The 20,695-nt window shown below is 40.6% G+C and overlaps 1 protein-coding gene across 1 annotated transcript in view; it reads right to left on the reverse strand.

Annotated features, from left to right (window-relative positions):
* The window catches only part of LOC132406256 (immunoglobulin lambda-1 light chain-like), a 280,487-nt gene that overhangs the window by 62,677 nt on the left and 197,115 nt on the right, over nucleotides 1-20,695 (reverse strand). The window lies entirely within an intron of this gene.

Below are 20,695 nucleotides of genomic sequence, written 5' to 3' on the forward strand. Positions count from 1 at the left end.
TTGGAAAGCATGAGCAGCTTCTTCAGCAAATACTAGCATTATTGCGGCAGGACTCTGCTTTCGAGCATTCGTCAATGTGACCTGTTAGGTGTTCCCAGAACTACCGTGCAGAGTCAATTAATCTGCTATTCCCGAACAGCACGCGGAGTCTTGTCGGTGATTCTTATGTCAATGCGCCCAAATCTTTGAATTACAACCCGCAAAGTTCTCCTCGGAGAGGAGTAAGGTGGCCCATATAAATTCTCTCCTGTTGGGCTGGGCCCTTTTATGGACAGCCACTTCATGCGACATTTACGCTCCCGGGTATTCTGATAAAAACCTATTTCCCAGAACGATGAGGAGGGTATTCTTTCATCCTTCCTGGGGCGCAGAGTCAGCAAGCAGACTCCTCCAGATGGATCAGGGAGTGCGATCTATGGCGACTACTGTATTCCATTGCTTTCCGTACCCTAGTGGCAGACAACCGGTAGGACAATGAGAATTTCGTGCATCAGTTTCGGCAGGGATTAAGCGGTCACTTAATGACGTTCTGGCAACCAGAGACCAGGTGGATGATTTGCAGGAATTTATGGACATCGCCATTAGAATTGACAACCATAATTCCGATGTCACCCGGTAGACCCGTTCTCAGACTTATCCAATGCCTACCTCGGTTCATCAATCAGATATCCAACGCAGATCCTCGCAGTATTTTCCGGAAAAACAGATGCAATTTGGAAGAACCCGGGTTTCCTCAGCAGAGCGAGAGGGATGTATGACATAGAGATTTTACTTATAGTATGGTAAGGCCGTCCACGTCTGAGTTTCCTGCCCAGAGTTGTCTGGTAAACGTCCAGGGCCGCCGGTGAATGTGACGATCTCAAGTCTCTCTTCCGTTTCGTCGAGACCCAGAATGGTTTTACCCTTCCTATAATTTTGGGGGAGACATCAGCATTCTGTGAGAACCTTGATAACCTCTGCTACGGCGGGAATTTTTCCGGACATACAACTGTCAGAGATAAATCCAAATTCCTAAGGTACGGTACTACCAGCCGATCTCTGCTACGGCTGTGAATGAATGAATGAATGATTTTTATTGTCATTATTGTCACGCAGGTGAGAGACTGCTAGAAAATTCAGCAGTCTAATGAACAAGGAGGCAACTGAGAGAGAGAGGGGACTCTGACTTGGTTTTGATAACACTTTTAATTGTGACCTTGAGAGAGAGAGAGTACGGCGCCAGCTGACACACGAGCTGGGAAGTCACCATGGTAACAGTTCAGAGCGGTTGAGCTCATGGACGGCTGTAATTTCGAATGGATTATAAAAAGTTGAGGTTTTTGGTCTGATAACGGCAGAGGAGACACGACACGGGAGAATTGCGGAAGCTACCCGAGAAACCACTGGTGGAGTTTAAGACCACCACGAGGGTGGAAGCCACGGACCGATTAATTTCGACCCCTGATTACCAGTGCGGGTAAGAGCTTGCTTGTGGGGGTCTGCTGTTGGTGAACCCGTGCTGCGGGTTAGTAGAGCGTTCCCTAGAAGGGGCTCTGTCCATCTGTGTCTGTGTGGGGTTCACACGATGTGACTCTAAGACTTCGCAAGCAAGAACAACTAAAGCCAGCAATTTAAACATCAACTCAATTAACTCTCTCTCTCTCCATCAATTCAACTTGACGCAACACAAAGTGAACTGAACTGCTTAAACTTACTTGACACCGTAAGACTGATATCCAACTCCGGGACTATTATCTCTGTATCCACACACACATTTCTGCTGGTCCTTTTCAACTAGTCACGGGATTCATGACAAAATACATAGATACAATGAAACTCTGTTTGGCTTCCTCTGAGGCAATTAAATAAAGTGGTAGATAAAAACAAGACAGTAACAGAAAAACAGTATTAAATAGATAAGTAGCAAAAAATAAGTTGCAGCAGCACCAGAATATCATAGTAATTCACAAAGTGTCGTTAGTGCAAGTATTTGAGTCCTTGTGTGTGCATGCGTGTGCTCACAGTTTCAGTCATTGTTCTGTGGAAGTGATGTGATGGAGGCCACAGATCTGGGGGAGAAGCTGTTCCTCAGTCTATTTGTTCTGGCTTTTAGTTTCCTGAACCTTTTGCTGGACAGCAGCGGGTCAAACAGGGAGTCGATGCGGTGTGTGGTGTCTCTGGTTATGCTGATAGTTTTCCTCCTGAGTCTGCTGGAATAGATGATGTCCAGTCTAGGGAGCTCCATCCTGATGATTCACTGGGCCGCCTTCACCACACGATGCAGGTCTTGTCACTCAGCGGCTGTGTAGCTGGCATAAAACACTGTGGTGTTGTTGGTCAGGATAGTTTCAATTGTGCTTCTTCAGAAATTAAGCAACAGCTTTTGTGGGAGTTTGGCCTGTTTCAGCTCTCTGAGGAAGAAGAGTCTTTGTTGTACATTTTTTACAAGCAGCGAGGTGTTGGTGGTCCATGTCAGCTGTTTTGACAATTTAACTCCAAGGAACTTTAGTATTTCCACATTTTCCACTACCTCTCCATGTATATGGAGGGGGATGTGTACTCTGTCCTTCGATCTCCTGAAGTGAATGATCATCTCTTTTGTTTTAGAAGTGTAAAGGACCAGGTCATTGTCTTTACACGACTCCATCAGATGATCCACCTCGACACTGTAGGCTGTTTCATCCTCGTCTGGGATCAGGCCAACCACTGTGGTATCGTTCACAAATTTAAATATGGAGTTGGAGGTCCAGATGGGGGTGCAGTCATGTGTGAAGAGTGTGTAGAGCATAGGGCTCAACACACAGCCCTGTGGGGTGCCTGTTTTTAAGATGATGGTGGTGGAGTTGTGGTTACCAATTCTGACTTGCGATGGTTGGTCTGTGAGAAAGTCCGTTACCCATGAGCACAGGGAGGAACCAAGACCAAAAGTGTTCAGTTTTCTGACTAGTTTATCGTGGATAACTGTGTTAAATGCAGAACTAAAGTCCACAAATAACATGCTCACATAAGTGTTTGATTCCTCTAGGTAAGTCAGAGGAATATGGAGGGCTGTTGTAATTGCATCCTCTGTGGAGTGGTTTGCCCAGTAGGCAAACTGGTGTTTTTCCAGATCAGGTGGGATTATAGCCTCAATCTGTGAGAGCACAAGTCTATCAAAGCACTTTGTGGCAATGGGTGTCAGCGCTACAGGGCAGAAGTCATTCAGGCACTTCACAGCTGACTTTTTGGGCACTGGGATGATGGTGGAGGTTTTAAGCCATGTTGGAGCAACAGTTTGTTGCAGTGACAGGTTAAATATACTTGTAAACGCCTCAGCAAGCTGGTCAGCACATGCTTTCAGTACCTGGCTGGGCACTCCGTCAAGGCCAGCTGTCTTACTCGCATTCACTTTCCACAAGGTGGATCTCACCTGATGTTGCTTAAGGACCAGTATCGACTCATCATCAGGTGGATTGATGAGTGGAGCAGCCTCCTTCCTCTGAGTATCAAAGTGGGCAAAGAACTGGTTTAAGACATCAGGCAGTGCGGCATCATCATCTGGCAGCAGATTAGTGGCTTTTTAGTCTGTCAGCGCCTTGATGCCTTTCCACATACTTCAGGGGTTGCTGTTGTTATCAGACTAATTTTCAATGCACAATTTGTATTTGTGCTTTGCATCCAAATTCTGTAAAGCATTTTCAAAGCTGCAAAAGAACTTCCGTACAGTGAACAGTGCATATCCATCTCTGAGTTGTCTAAAAAGTATATTCTGTTGAGTGATACACAGTTCCAAAAGGATGTGTATGTTTTTGATGGGACATCAAATGTATGGGCCATTGTGTATGAGTATGTGCAATTGAAAATCATGGAACCTGCTGAATGATGATTGCGTCTTGGATATGGAGATGACACTGGATTTGACCAATATAATTGATTGTCTTTCATTGACATTAGCCAATGACATAGATGTGGATTATTGGTTTACTGAAAGGTTTTGTCATGGTTCCAGTTGGCTGTTCACCTTTAGCACTCCTTTTTCCCTGATTATGCCCTAATTTCAGTCATTAGAGTTCCAATTGCTGCTAGCCTACTTAATTACAATACACCTGGTTTTCATCAGAGACTGTGAAATAAGTACGATGGCGTCACCATCACAGGATGGCAGTTTGTTGGTCTATTCTCATGCGATACTTCATTACCTTGTAGATTAGAACTGTTAGTTATAGTTTCAGCTCCACTTTCAAGATAGTCACTGTAAATCCTGTCTCCTTGTCAAAATTCCTCCAGTTTGCTGTTCTACATTCACGTCTATGCCAGCATCCCCAACTCAGTTGACGTGCTGGTGTCCTGCACTTAGGTTCTCCTCAGTTGCCCCATGCAACAGGTTTGGCCATTATGCAAAAGTTTAGCATGTTGATTGCTAATTGAACAGGTGTTCCTAATGATCTTTTTCCTAGTTGTGAGAGCAGGATTACTTGCCATGATGAAAATATGTTTTTAAAGTTTCCAACATTCAGCAAAGTATTCCATGCATTTGTTCCTCATATTCCCAAATTAATAATGTAACTCTCCAAAGAAGAGGGCAACTCTGCTAGAAGCTGTTGACAACAAATATCTGATTTGTACACTGCATGATCTTCTGGTTTTCAGGCTTTACTGACTGATGTGAATCTCTCACACAAGCAACAAAGGATGTTTCAATTTCAGGTCATGAAAAATAAATGCAGCTGCTCAATCAGAATGTCTGGATGTCACAAAATATGCAATGGATCATTTGTACCTAAGACTTGCTGCAAGATCGGATACAGGGAAGACAGAAATGGCAGATCTTGGCAAAACCTACTACTGGAACAGGTTCACTCAGGTCCTTTTCATTGCTTCAGACGTCAGGCATGCTATATTGTAACTTAAGGACTCTGTTGAAAGATCCATCTCCTCCATGGTTTAATCAAGAGGTGGACCATGGCCGTTAACTTTTGGAAAGCTGAATGAAGAAGAGACGACAAGTAAAGTAATTCTCATGGATAGAGAAATTCAGGCATTGAACCTCATTGAGAAGACAGAGATCTGGAGAAAACATTAATAGAAAGAATGTTTGGTGGAAGATAGTGACTAGGATCCTTTGTTGTTGTTAAAATGTTTCCTTCTGAAAGTAAGGTTTTATAAATCTACTGCCACCTAACAAGGTTCTCAAGTGCGTTATCATTCAAGTAATCACAGTATTTCCATGAAGATTACTTGCACAAACAAATTAGCATCACAATATTGTTCTGATTGCCAAGTCTCCAAATAAACAGACACAATAAAAATATAAAGAGAATCCAGTGCATGTGGTACCATTTGAAATAATCACTTCCAAATGAAAAGCAATAAAGGAGACTGCAGTACCTACAATAAGTTCATTGCCACAGAATGGTTTTGAAGTAGTTTTCAAGGAGTAAAGTGTGTGACTCAAAATACCTTTAATGATAGTGTAGAAGTACACATGACATGCTCTTTGCTGATGACACTGCTATAACCTCGTACACCAAACAGCAACTACAAACGCTCATGGACCGCTTCTCTGAGGCATGCAAGGACATCAGGCTTACCATCAGCCTAAAGAAAACAAATGGCCTTGCCCAGAACATAGTGGAGACACGAGTCATTGCCATCGACAATTACGTTTTAGAAGTAGTCCACAAGTTCACATACTTGGGGTCGGCCATTAGTGACACTCTCTCCCTCGATGCTGAAATCAATAAGAGTATTGGCAAAGCAACATCGATCCTTGCTCGACTCTCCTCGCATGTCTGGGAGAATCCGAAACTCACTATGAAGACGAAGACTGCTTTGTACAATGCATGTGTTATCAGCACCCTCCTGTATGGTTTCCTCTCCAAACAGGAGAGGAAACTCAATAATTTTCACTTGCACAGCCTTTGCTGCATCCTCGGCATCACCTGGAGAGACAAAGTCCCAGATTCTGAGGTCCTCTCTCGAGCTGGACTTTGCACAATGTTCACGCTTTTAAGACAATGCAGACTGCACTGGCTGGGCCATGTCTGTCGTATGAAGGGTAATAGACTGCCAAAGGACATCCTCTATGGAGAACTAGCAACAGGCCAGAGGAATGTTGGTAGACCCCAGCTTTGCTTCAAGGACCTTTCAAGTGCGACATGAAAGCCTTAAAAATCAACACAGAGTGCTGGGAGGATACAGCAGATGACACAACAAATGGGGAGGCACCCTTCAGCAACACCTAGAGCAAGGCAAAAGAGTGATCCTGAGTCAGTATGAGCAGCAGAGAGCTAAACAGAGAGCACAGCCGACAGCGGACCACCATTCCACGACTCCCTACACATGCAGCAACTGTGGCAGAGCCTACCATTCCAGGATCGGCCTCAATAGTCACAGTCAGCGCTGTTGACAAACCAGTGACTACCAGAGGCGCAGTACCTATGGTTGACCATGACCAACGGGGGCCACAAGTGTACATGGCAACATTGGTGAAATTGACAAGTTCTGCTTGAAATCAGGAATGTTCCACATAGCCTAAAAAAGTCAGACATAGCTGGGCCCATGTGAGTGATTATAGTTTATGAGATCCTGAGTATTGTTGATCCACTTTTGATCCACTTAGCTATGCCATTGGCTAATATTGGACAAAACAGTTGTCATCTCTATATTCAAGATGCGATCATCATTCAGCAAGTTTTGATCCCATCCATGATTTTCAATTGCACATACTGAACCACAGTGGCCCATACATTTGATGTCCTATCAAGTACATACTCATCCATAAAACTAGGCAGCATTCCATTGCGCTACTGACTCAAACTTTGTAGGTGGTGGATAGAATTTGGTGAGCTCGGAAGCAAATTACTCGATACAGGGATTTCAAGTTCTGATCTGCTTTTGTAGCCATGTTGTGTACATGGGAAGACACATGGTAGAAAAATTGCATTTTCATCCAGGCAATGAAAAGATATTAACATATAGGAGGCAACGTATCCTGATTTAATGAAGTTCATAGAGTACATTACACAGTAACAGCCTCTTTGCCCCAACTGATCCATATCAATCAAGATCTCTATCCAAGTCTCCATTGGGTCCCATTTGCCAGTGTTTGGCCCATAATGTTCTAAACACTTCCAATCCATGTACCTGTAAAAATATCTTTTAAAAGTCACTATTGTACATATCTTAACCACTTCCTCTGGCACCTCATTTCAAATAGATGCTCCGTTTTGTGTGCAACAAACATATATGCCTGACACCATAACTCAAGCTCTTCCACCTCAATCATTTGTTATCCATGATGATACCAGCCAGACACAAAGCAGTAACCATGCTGGATTTCAGGACCTGCTCAGTTTTCAATATTATAATCAGCTGTGAAATCTATCTTTCATCATTTTGCTAGAGAATGTTGTAGAATAAATGGACTGTCATTCCTTTGCCCCTTTGACTCTCCAATCATTATCCCACAATTCAGCTGGCTTGGAGGGCAGCTGTTTTTAGCAAAATGGTTTGAAGTAACCCAGAGCTCACCAGGCCAGGACTGCCCAGGCTCCTCCTTATTTTCATCTACTTCCTTCAGTAGCAGTGAGCCATGCTTTGGGTGGATAAGCAAAAGGATGGTCAGGTAGTATGTGAGGCATGTTTAGCAGTGTTGATATCTCACAGCTTCAGTGACCTGGATTTGATTGTGATCTTGTCCATGTGAAATTTGAATGTTATCTCTGTGACCACTTGAGTTTCTCAGTGATGTTCTATTTTCATTGCAGAGTGCAGACACTGTACTGTACGATTCCCCTTAGTGCAATGAGGAATGAAAAGAATCAAAGGGTGCTGAGTGGCATGTGTGAGGAGCATGGAACTAATATCAATAGGGTTGTTCTATCGGGAGCTTATAAGGACCCAATGGGCTGAATGGCTTCATTATGTGTTTTACTACATAACAATTCCACAATTTCTGCTGTCAGATTTGGTTACAGATATTTTTCAGTATACAACCACTACAAATGATAATTATTTTGTCCTGAAGGGGGCACTAAGATATCACTGACTGAGAAGGGGATGGTGTGAGATTTTTCTGATTGCATTATGGTTATTTGGTGAATATTTTTTTTTACATTCCCAGCAACTTCCAGATGCAATGTCTCTGCTGTGGGAAATCGAACATGCGTAGCACTCAAAACAGTGAATGATAGAGCACTCAGAAAGGAAAACTCTTTCTGCAGGCAAGGATGCTGCTTAACCTGGAGTAGTTATTGTGGTTATTCAAGAATCCTCACAGCTCCTGACAATTCCGTTAAAGATATAGTAATCAGAGTCACTTCCTTGTGATGAGGAGATAGATTCCATGGTCTCCTGCCTATCATATCCGAGCTGGGACTGGGCTGCAACTGAACAAATTGGGACAAAGTGGTCTGAAGGCTTGCTGTGTGGACCTATTTTGAACTGAGGTCGATTATTACTCAGTCAGGTGAGATCTTTACGTCAGTGATGTGTCAAGAATGGAAGTAGGTGGATTTCCTCATGATCACTGATTTAGGAGATAAATAGGATGCCCAACCCTTTGAACGTGCTCCACCATTCAATAACATTATGGCTGATCTTCATGCCTTATTACTCCATGTTTCCGGTAACCTTTCGCCCTCATCCTGACTTAAAAATATAAATTGATTCTGCTTGCACAGCCACTTGGAGAAAAGGAATTCCGAAGTTTTAAGGCTCTTTGAGAGAGAAACGAACTTTGTTTCACGTCTGTCCTAAGTAGGCAGCTCCTGATTTTTAAACACTAACACCTTGCCACAGCAATCTTGCTGAGAAATATTTGGAACTGAAGATGCAATGAATTTCCCCCTCACTCTTCAAAACTGCAGTGTATTCAGACCTCGCTTTCCCTTACAAATGACCTACACATCAGAGTGCTGAATTCAGTAAAAGGGAGAAAGGAGGGAGGAATTAGGAATCTTCCTTCAAGCTGTTAAAAGTATCGGACAGGAAACAGTGATTTGATTCAGTAAGGTTTTGGAAAGCATGGGCGCATTAGTTGGATGGCTATCCATGGGATTCAGTGCTCTTTCTTATAATGTACAGAAAATGACTTGGATAAAACTGCAGAGTTGCTGATTAGCAGGTTTGCAGATGGTAAGAGGAATATGAAGTGGTATATGGAGTACACCAGATGTGATTTAGCGGTGCTCCTTTCAACAGAAATACAGAATGCTGAATTTAGATAAGCCACCTGGATTGACAGACAAGCCAGCTGGATGAGATGCACTACACCCCATGGTTCTGAAAGAGATAGCTGATAACATTGTTGAGGAATTAGAAGTCGTCTTTCCAGAATAATTAGATTCTGTAATAGTTTTGGAGGACTGAAAATTGCAAATATTGGATATCAGCAGCAGCAAAGCCTTTTAATTCCACCACAATTTGTATCCTTGTTGCAGAGTGTATCATCACTCCAGCATTACAATCAAACAAAGAATCAATGTGAAATATTGAAGAGTATATGAGCTGAACTTGTCATAACTAAAGATTTCCTGGAATCCTGAAGTTACTGCACTGTGTGCATCTAGCAGTTGAGCTGTATAATGTTAGCCAGCATGACTAAATTTATGAATCTGAACAAAGGGCCTAAGCTCCTTAAACATAAGAAAGAGAAAATTAATAATGGATATGCAAACAATAGATTTGTGAAAACAATGATCTGTTTGCCAGTTGTCAGTATGAACACAAAAAAACATCATTATTAAAGGGTAGAAAAAAAGCAATACTGGATGAACACAGCAACCCAAACAGCAGCTGTGGAGGCAAAAGTTGTAAGTTGTATATAGATGTTTTGTACAGAGAACAAATACCAGGACTGAAAAGGAGCAGGAAATATTATCCATGTACAACAGTAGGAGGAAGGGGATGTGGCCAAAAGGAGAGGTAAATTAGTGTAGTGGTTATTTGAATTCTATTACAGCTTGTGGCATTGAAAGTCAGAGTTCCAATGTGACGTCATCTGGAAGGAGTCTGTCTGTCCTCCCCATGGAATTCAGGTTTCAAGGTTAATGGTTCATTTATTATCAAAGCATGTATGCAATATAAGGGGTGATTGATAAGTTTGTGACCTAAGGTGGAAGGAATCAATTTTAGAAAACCTAGCACATTTATTTTTCAGCATGCTCCCCTCCTACATTTACACACCTACTCCAGCGGTTGTGGAGCATATAGATCTTGGACCTCCAGAAAGTGTTCACAGATGGATGATTGATAAGTTTGTGACCTGAGGTAGAAGGAGTTGAGTTATACAGCTCTTGTTACAAGCATATGCAGGTCAACTCTTTGAGTGATTATGCAGAATGTTTGAAGTTAATAACTCATCTCCTTCTACCTTAGGCCACAAACTTATCAATTAGCCCTCATATAGTACTTTGTGACTCATCTTCTCCAGTGAGCCATGAAACAAATAAAACCATACAGGCCACTCAGAGAAGAACATCTCCTCTCCCCATGCACCAAAAATAAACAAATCATGCAAACATCAAGTAGCGAATTGTGCAAACAGCACCAAGGACATCAAACCTCCCCAAGTGCAAAGAAAAACAAATTATGGACTTCCGGTAAGATGGCGATTGTTTAGTTGCTCCAAGCTTTTGCTCCGTTATTCTTCTTACCTTTGCAATATATGTCTCCCTTCTTAAACCTTAGTTAGGTATTTTATTAGCTCTCTTTTACCTGCCTGCGAACACATCTATCCTATAATGGCTACCAAAAGTACTAAAACTGGGAAAAAGGAAACTTCTATGGCTTTGCCAACTGACATTCTCGCTGTTCTGGAACAAAATCGACAAGATACTTTAATGGATTTTAGAACTGAATTTAGAACTTCTTTCAACCAGCTGAATGTCAAATTGAATCAGATTAATGCTAGGGTGGATGAACATGCTGAACATTTATCTCGCGTTGACGTAACTTCTGAAGATTTAAAATGCCGTGTTCAATATCTTGAAACTCTCTGCTCTAACCTAGAGGAGAAGAAAAGTAAACTTTTTTTCCAAAATGGTGGATCTTGAAAATCGGAGTAGAAGTTGCAATCTATGAATTCTTGGTTTGCCAGAGGCCACCGAAAAGGGCTCTTCCGTTGAATTTTTTTCCAAGTTTCTCTGAGAAATTATCGGGAAAGAATTTCTTCCGACTCCACCTGAGCTTGAAAGGGCACACAGGATCTATGTTCCTCAAGCAATTCTGGGTTCCCGCTCATGGCTGATTACTTTATGCTTTCATCAATACCAGGTGAAAAACCGTTTGATGATGGAGGCACGCCACAGAGGTACTTTTGCTTTTCAAAATACGGTCATTCGTTTTGTGGAGGATTTTGCATCCCAGGTTCTGAAGATGCATGCTGAGATTAAAGGTGTAATGAAAGCGCTTTTTGATCGCGGATTCAGACCCTTGCTCTGAAATCCAGCTGATCTTCGAATTACGCTTACTACTGGAGATTATAAGTGGTTTAAATCAGTGAAGGAGGCTGAGGTGTTTGTTGGAAGTCTTCCAGCCACCTAGTCTTCTTCGGAACTGGCCTGACCTTCTAAAATGGTTGATAAGTACTTCTCGAAGTAAAACTATTGTTTCCGAACTCAGACTTTACTTGAATAATTCAGTCATTATCTATTGAAACTCTAAGGGCTGTAGTCAATCTCTCCCTGGACTTGGTGCGTTTTTTCTAAATAGATAATTTAAGTTTAATGTTTCCCTGTAAACTTTTAGATTTTACCTGTGTAATCAATTTTATTTTTGTATAACCTTATCTATAGAGAACTACAATTGTCTTTAACTTGTTTTGGAGGTTTGGAGTTTTTATTGAAGGCCTCCCTGTTGGTTGATTCATAGTTTAAGTTTTGCTTTTTTTTTCCGGACTCTTGATAAGGACTCTCTTTGAATTTTATAATTTCCCTCTTTTCTCCCTCCTTTTTTTTTCTTTTAATCTTTTATAATTTTTCGCGGGTAGGTTAGTTTTAGTTTTCTTCTGATTTTCTTTGCATTAAGTTTTATACTTCTGTTGAAGTTGTTCCTATTTGTAATTCTGTTTTCTAGTGCATCAATTTGCTATATTATTTATACAGAACTTTTGTTAACGACACAGAACTGGAAGTCATACTTGGGTTAATTGTTTTGGTAGAGCTAGCTGCTTTTTTAGGTAGCTGTCTAATTTTGGGTTACGAGGGGGGTGGTGGGTTCTCCAGTTCCAACACTACTCACTGTTTCTTTTGTTTTCCTTTGTTATTCAGGACATGTCTCTGTTTTGATTCTATGGATCTATGTTTACATTTTTGCTCCCAGACTGTTATTGTACTGCTTGATTTTTTATATGCCTGCTACCTTCTATGCACTAACATTTGATAATGGTTAATTCACTTAAATTTGTGAGCTGGAATGTAAAGGGACTGAGTCATCCTGTTAAAAGAAGGAAGATCTTCTCGCATATTAAACAACTCAAAGTGGACATTGCTTTCTTTCAAGAAACTCATATTCGTAGTTTTTATAATTCTCAGCTTCTGTCAAAGTGGGCAGGTCAGCATTTTCATTCATCCTTTGCTGCCAAAGCTAGGGGGGGTCTCCATCCTTATTAATTCAAATATTCCTTTTGAACTCCATAATAAGATATCTGATACAAATGGCCATTTTATTATTATTATTTCTGGTAAATTATACAATACTAAAGTTGTACTAGCAAACCCGTATGCTCCCAATTTTGATGATGTTAATCTTTTTGAATTGTTTTTTCTCCTCACTACCAGATTTAAACTCATACTCTCTTATACTGGGTAGCGATTTCAATTGTTGGTTAGATCCTCATTTGGATCGATTCTCCTCTGTTACTAGACTACCTGCTAAATCTGCCTTAGCTATTCACTCTTTTCTCTCTAATTATGGTATCTCTGATATATGGCGTTTCCTTCATCCTACTGAGAGAGACTATTCTTTTTTTTCCCATGTTCACCATATCTTTACTAGAATTGACTACTTTTTACTCGATAATCAACTTATTCCATTTGTCTATTCTTGTGACTATCCGAGTATACTGATTTCTGACCATGCCCCAATTACTTTGTCTTTAAATTTTCCTGGTCTCCCTCAGAGGAATAAACACTGGCACTTTGAGTCAACTTTATTATCGGATGATGATTTTCTAAAATTTATTAAGGATTAGATAATCTTTTATTTTAACACCAATACATCATCTGAAATGTCATCCCAGATTGTCTGGGATGCCATGAAAGCATATTTGAGGGGTCAAATAATCTCCTATACAGCAAATCTTAATAGAAAGTCCTGTGCAGATCGATTAGACCTCATTAATCAGATTAAAGAATTGGATCAACTGTATGCTCAAACTAAGAATCCTGAATTATACAAGAAGCGTGTAGAACTTCAAACTAAATTTAATCTTCTGTCTACTCAACCTGTCAAATGCCAACTTATTGAAAGTAAGAGTCGCTTCTATACTCATGGTGACAAATCTGGTAAATTTCTAGCCAATCAGCTGAGACATTCCAAAGCCAAACAACATGTTACAAAGATCCGGAAGGAGATTGGAGACTTTACATCGGATCACTTAGAAATCAATGATGCATTTAAAAATTTCTATTCTCGACTCTAGTCCTCTGAATCTTTGAATGACAATATCTCTGTTGATCATTTTTTGAATAATCTGAATATTCCTTTGCTTTCATCTGATTTTAAAGCCAAACTGAATGCGCCTATATCATCAGAAGAAATATCTTTTGCAATTTCTGCATTGTCTTCAGGGAAATCTCCTGGACCTGATGGATTCCCCGTAGAATTTTATAAATCATTCTCTTCACTTCTTTCTCCTCAGTTATTTTCAGTATTATCTGACTCGTTTAATTATGGTAAATTGCCATCCTCTTTTAATGAGGCATTTATTATTCTTTTATTAAAAAAGGGTAAAGACCCAACAGAGTGTTCCTCGTATAGGCCGATTTCTTTGCTTAATGTTGATGTTAAAATCTTCCCAAAGTTTTGGCTTATAGATTAGAAACTGTCATTCCCCTATTATTTCTGATGATCAAACTGGTATTTATTAAAAACCGTCCTCCTTTTTTAACATTCGGCGTTTATTTAACATTTTGTTTTCACCTCTAACTGGGATTCCTGAATGTGTTATTTCCCTTGATGCAGAGAAACCATTTGATCGTATAGAGTGGAACTACCTTTTTGCAGTTTTAGAAAAATTTGACTTCGGTCAAAGTTTTATCTCTTGGATCAAATTGCTGTATTTGTGTCCTACTAATGTTTTGACTAATTTTCAGAAATCCCATTTATTTAACCTCAAACGTGGCACCCGTCAGGGATGCCCTTTAAGTCCCTTTCTCTTTGATTTGGCTATAGAACCTTTGGCGATAGCATTTTGAAATTGTCCTGAATTGACCAGGATTTGGAGAGGGGGTGTTGAGCATAAAGTTTCTCTTTATGCTGATGACTTATTACTTTTTCTTTCAAATCCGTCAACATCCTTACCTCCAATGTTTTCACTTCTTGATCAGTTTAGCCAGTTGTCTGGCTATAAACTTAATTTACATAAGTGCGAACTTTTCCCAATTAATAAAGAAGCACAAGAATTAACATTTCGTGATCTCCCTTTTAAAGTAGTTCATAATCAATTTACTTATCTTGGGATTACAGTCACAAGGAAGTTTAAAGATCTCTTTCATGAAAATTTTGCCAATCTTTCATATACTATAAAACAGAGTCTGTTACAATGGTCACCTCTATCTATGTCTTTGGCAGGTCCTATTAATGTTGTTAAAATGTATGTTCTCCCTAAACTTTTATATTTATTTCAATCAATCCCAATTTTTATTCCTAAATCTTTTTTGATTCCTTAGACTCTATTATTTTGTCATATCTGTGGAAGAATAAGCACTCTAGAATTAATAAAGTTTATCTCCAAAAATCTAAAAAAGAGGGTGGCATGGCTTTACCTAACTTTCGTTTTATATTATTGGGCAGCCAATATACGTTGTGCTACCTTTTGGTCTTTTTTCCATGGCCAACCAGAGTGCCCTAATTGGGTGGCAATGGAGTTGAGTTCCACTAAAGATTTATCTATCTCTGCACTTCTTGGCTCTGTACTCCCTAGTAGTTTGTCCAGATTAATTGTTAATCCTCTTGTTAGACATACTTTGTGTATATGGGCTCAGTTTAAGAAATTTTATGGTTTCCATGGTTTTTCCTTTTCTAGCCCTATCTTACATAATCGCCTTTTTTACCTACTATGTATGATTCTGCATTCCATGATTGGTATAGGAAGGGCATTAGACATTTTGAAGATCTTTTTATTGATAATCGCTTCGCATCTTTTCAACAGCTCTATGCTGTTCAATCTGCCCAATGCTCATTTTTTTAGGTATCTCCAAATTAGACACTTTATTAATCCTTTAATTCCTAACTTCCCTGAAATGCCTGAGAAAAATGTTATGGATTTATTTTTTTCTATTAATCCACTAGGTAAAGGTTTAATATCATTTATTCGTGATAAATTAGCATCCTTACGGCGTGCCCCTGTGGATAAAATTAGAATGGCTTGGGAGCATGATTTAAATATCTCCTTATCTGGTGAGACTTGGGACTCGATTCTCAAATCGGTTAATTCAACCTCTCTTTGTGCTTGCCATTGCCTTTTACAGTTTAAGATTGTTAATAGAGCCCATATGTCTAAATCTAAACTATCTCAATTTTACCCTAACATTAGTCCTCTCTGTGATAAATGCAAAAGGGGCGAGGCCTCTCTCATTCATATGTACTGGTTTTGTCCTAGCTTGGAGAAATTTTGGAAAGATGTCTTCATAACGTTATCTTATATTTTGAATCACCACCTAGAACCTAACCCTTTAATTGCTTTGTTTGGTTTTTTGGGTGAGACAGATTTACGTCTGAGTTCGACCAAGTGTCGAATATTATCCTTTGCTTCTCTCCTGGCTAGACGTTTAATCCTCCTTAGATGGAGAGATGTTTCCCCGCCCATGCATGCTCAATGGCTTAATGATATTATGTCCTGCTTAGACCTTGAAAAAATTCATTATTCAGTTCTTAATTCAGATACAAAGTTCCATAAGGTCTGGGGACCTTTTATTGAGTACTTTCATAACCTTGTCTTAACTAAGATTTTTTTTTCGGTCCCTTGCTTTGAGCTCCTTTTTTTTGGTAGTAGGCATTAATATCTTCTGTTGCTAACTGTATTTACAGTTTTGGGGGTTTGAATGCCCTGATTTATACTCTCTATATTGTGTTGTGGTTGATCTGGAGTTCTTTTTTGTTGCAGGGCTTGGTGAGGATACTAATTTTACATATCTTCAATTTGGGTACTTTCTCAATGATCTTTTTTTGTATTATATTATTATTGTATGTTTATTTTTGCACTGTATTAATGTTCTTCATTTCGATCTGGGTTTTTTTTTATCTGTAGCGATGTAGAAAATGTATAAAAAATCTAATAATAAAAAAAGAAAAACAAATTATGCCAAATGTGCAAATGTAAATTATGCATATGGCAGCAAGAACAACATTTCCCCTTACCCCAGCAGTACCGCGTGCAAGATAAATCAAAAGAAATTGCGTAAACAGCAATAAGAATGAATGGATGAAAACAGAATATAACACACAAAACTGAAAGAGTCAAGTTGAACTGCAGTCTATTCTATAAATCACCCATCCAGAACATCAATACTATCCTCTGACAATATAGAGGAGAGAGTCCATTTGAACTCAGGGTCCTTCCTTTCTGAGCAGCGAGTGAGAGGCTGTCACATGCAGACACCTTCTCCAGCAACAGAAAGTGAAAAGCTGCTCTTGGTCTCTGAACATTTGCTTGACTTCAGGTTCCTCCAATTTCCATCCAGTCTAAAGGTGTACAGGTTCTAATCAATCAGCCCCAAAACCTGGGCCTCCTTATTTCACTCTTCAACTGGACTAGAAAGATAGAAAGTCTACAAAACAATACAGCCCTTTTGGCCAATAAAGCTGTGCCGAACATGTCCTTACTTGAGAAATTACCTAGGGCTACCCATAGCCCTCTATTTTTCTAAGCTCCAAGTACCTATCCAAGAGTCTCTTAAAAGACCCTATCGTTTCTGCCTCCACCACCACAGCCGGCAGAGCATTCCATGCACTCAACACTCCTATGTAAAAAAACTTATCGCGACATCTCCTCTGTACCTACTTCCAAGCACCTTAAATCTATGCCCTCTCATGCTAGCCATTTCAGCCCTGGGAAAAAGCCTCTTATTATCGGCATGATCAATGCCTCTCATTATTTTATACATCTCTATCAGGTCACCTCTTCCGTTGCTCCAAGGAGAAAAGGCCAAGTTCACTCAACCTATGCTCATAAGGCATACCCCCCAATCCAGGCAACATCTTTGTATATCTCCTCTGCACTGTTTCTGTAGTTTCCACATTATTCCTGTAGTGAGGCAACCAGAAATGAGCACAGTACTCCAAGTGGGGTCTGATCAGGGACATCTATAGCTGCAACATCACCTCTCAACTTCTGAACTCAATCTCATGATTGATTATTATTAAGCACAGAGTCAACCTTCTTAGCAGCTGTGAGTGACTTATGGACTTGGACCACAAGATCCCTACATACTGCTTAGAGTCTTACCTTTAATACTATATTGTGTCATTATATTTGACCTACCAAAATGAACCACCTCACAGTTATCTGGGTTGAAATCCATCTGCCACTTCTCAGCCCAGTTTTCCATCCTATCAATGTCCTGCTGTAACCTCTGACAACCCTCCACACTATCCACAGTACCCCCAACCTTTGTGTTATCAGCAAATTTATTAACCCATCTCGCCACGTCCTCATCCAGGTTGATTATAAAAATCATGAAGATTAAGGATCCCAGAATAGATCCCTGAGGCACAGCCCTGGTCACCCACCTCCATGCAGAATATGACCCATCTACAACCACTCTTTGCCTTTGTGGGCAAGCCAATTCTGGATCCACAAAGCAATATCCCCTTGGATTCCATGCTTCCATGCTTTCTTAATAAGCCTTACATGGGGTACCTTATCAAATGCCTTACTAAAATCCATACACGCTACATCTACTGCTCTACCTTCATCAATGTGTTTAGTCACATCCTTAAAAAATTCAGTCAGGCTTGTAAGGCATGATCTGCCGTTGACAAAACCATGCTAACTATTCCTAATTATATCATGCCTCCCCAAATGTTCATAAATGCTGCCTCTCAGGATCTTTTCCATCAACTTACCAACTACTGAAGTAAGACTCACAGGTCTGTAATTTCCTTGGCTATCTCTACACCCTTTCTTGAATAAAGGAACAACATCCGCAACGCTTCAAACATCTGGAGCCTCTCCTGCCCCAATTGATGGTGGAAAAATCATCGCCAGAGGCTCAGCAATCTTCTCCCTCACCTCACACAGTAGCCTGGGGTACATTTCGTCCAGCCCCGGTGAATTATCCAACTTGATGTTTTGCAAGAGCTCCAGCATATCCTCTTCCTTAATATCTAAATGCTCAAGCTTTTCAGTCCACTATAAGTCATCCCTACAATCGCCAAGATCATTTTCTGTATTGAATACTGAAGCAAAGTATTCATTAAGTACTTCTGGTATCTTCTCCGGCTCCATAGACACTTTTCCACTCTCATGCTTGATTGGTCCCATTCATTCATCGTTTATCCTCTTGCTTTTCACATAGTTGTAGAATGCCATGGGATTTTCCTTAATCTTGTCCACAAAGGCCTTCTCATGGCTCCTTCTGGCTCTCCTGATTTAATTATGAAGCTTCTTCCTGCTGGCCTTATAACCTTCAATATCTCTATCATTACCAGGTGTACAATGTACTGTGTATGTTAATCAAAATTGCTTCTTTGTATGATAAGTGCTTTCTCTCGCAGTTGTTTAGCTTTAGACTTGCTGATATCGGGATTGTATTCATTTGTTGACCAATGGGGAAAGTTATTTTGTCTTGTGGGTGTGGGAGCGGGGTTTCGCGGTCTTTTCAGTGGAGTCGGGAAGAAGACGCTGAGGAAGGTGGACGTGCGCTGCACTGCTCGGTCGATCACCCGGGTGGTCCCAGGTGCGAGGACGTGGAGGTCGGAGGAAAGTGACGAGGGGTCGAATGGTTCGATGGTTGCGCTCCAACGATGTGCATTAAACTGACTGAACTTTGATAAGTTGGCACCTTTTACTTTATTTTCTTTTCCTTCAAATATATTGTATTGCATAGTACTCTTTTAGTTTTAGTAAAATCTTTAAAGTGTATTCCGTAACGGTATCTGGTGTGAGTTTGCTATGGTGTGTGTGCGCGCGTGGCATAAACTTGACTCCCACAGCACCTACGTGTACGGGAGGAGAGGTTGGTGAGTGGCTGGATCTCCTTTTCCCCTAGACATATACCAGCCTGTTGGGGAGGTGTTACACTAGTTTATTGAACCTTTTGTAAGCTTTTTTCTTCTTGACTAGATTTACAACAACCTTTGTACACCACGGTTCCTGTACCCTACCATGCTGTCTCATTGGAATGTACCTATGCAGAACTCCACGCAAATATCCCCTGAACATTTGCTACTTTTCTGCTGTATATTTCTCTGAGAACATCTGTTCCCAATTTATGCATTCAGGTTCCTGCCTGATAGCCTCAGATTTCCCCTTACTCCAATTAAAAGCTTTGCTAATCTGTCTGTTCCTATCCCTCTCCAATGCTATGGTAAAGGAGATAGAAGTATGATCAAAATCTCCAAAATGCTCTCCCACTGAGAAATCGGACACCTGACCGGGTTCATTTCCCAGTACCAGATCAAGTTGTAGGCTTCTTGGGTTCCTCAATAGAAGACCACTGTCTTTGCAGATTAGAAATAAGGTCTCCTCCTCACTGTCAATCAACACTGGTCCACCTCGAGGATGAGTTCTTAGTCACTGCACTACTCTCTCTACACTCATGACTGTATGGCTGAGCACAGCTTAAATGCATGCATAAATTTACGGATTACACAGCTATTGCTTGCTGAATTTCAGACAGTTATGTTAAGGCATGCAAAAGCAACATTGGCTGGTTGAGTGGTGTTGCAGCAGCAATCTTGTACACATTATCAGCAGGACCAAGGAATTGATTGCAAACTTCAGGGAGGGGAAGTCGAGGGATCACATACCAGTCGTCATTGACTGATCAGCAGTGGTAAGTTTGAGCAATTTGAAGTTCCTGTGTTTCAAGATCTTGGCCCATCATATTGATGAAATTTTAAAGAAGCTATATTTCATTAGAGGTTTGAGACTAATTCGCATGATACCAAACACACTCGCAAATTTCTACAGATGTAATGATGAGAGCTTTCTGTCTGGTTCTATTACAAAAAGGTTTGGATGGGCCACTGCACAAGATCAGAAAAAGCTACAAAAATTTGTAAACTCTGGTGTATATGTGTGTGTGTGTGTGTGTGGCAGAGAGAGAGAGACCAAGAAAGCAGGGACAGCTGTAACAGGGGAAGTTTACAAGGGAGAAGAGGACAGCGAGGGGAGGGAGGTGAATGTTGTGTGAAATGAGAGTGAGGATATAAAGATGAAATTCCAGCTGCACCAGCATGGCCGGGTTCTGATCCTACCTCTTCTCTTTAAGCAATTTAGCCCCCCTCTCATCTGCTTTCCTTATTGCTCTTCAGTCTCCTGGGCTTTTTCCATCATCTCACCTTCGCT

The sequence above is a fragment of the Hypanus sabinus genome, chromosome 16 (assembly GCF_030144855.1).
Source record: "Hypanus sabinus isolate sHypSab1 chromosome 16, sHypSab1.hap1, whole genome shotgun sequence".
Lineage (NCBI taxonomy): Eukaryota > Metazoa > Chordata > Chondrichthyes > Myliobatiformes > Dasyatidae > Hypanus > Hypanus sabinus.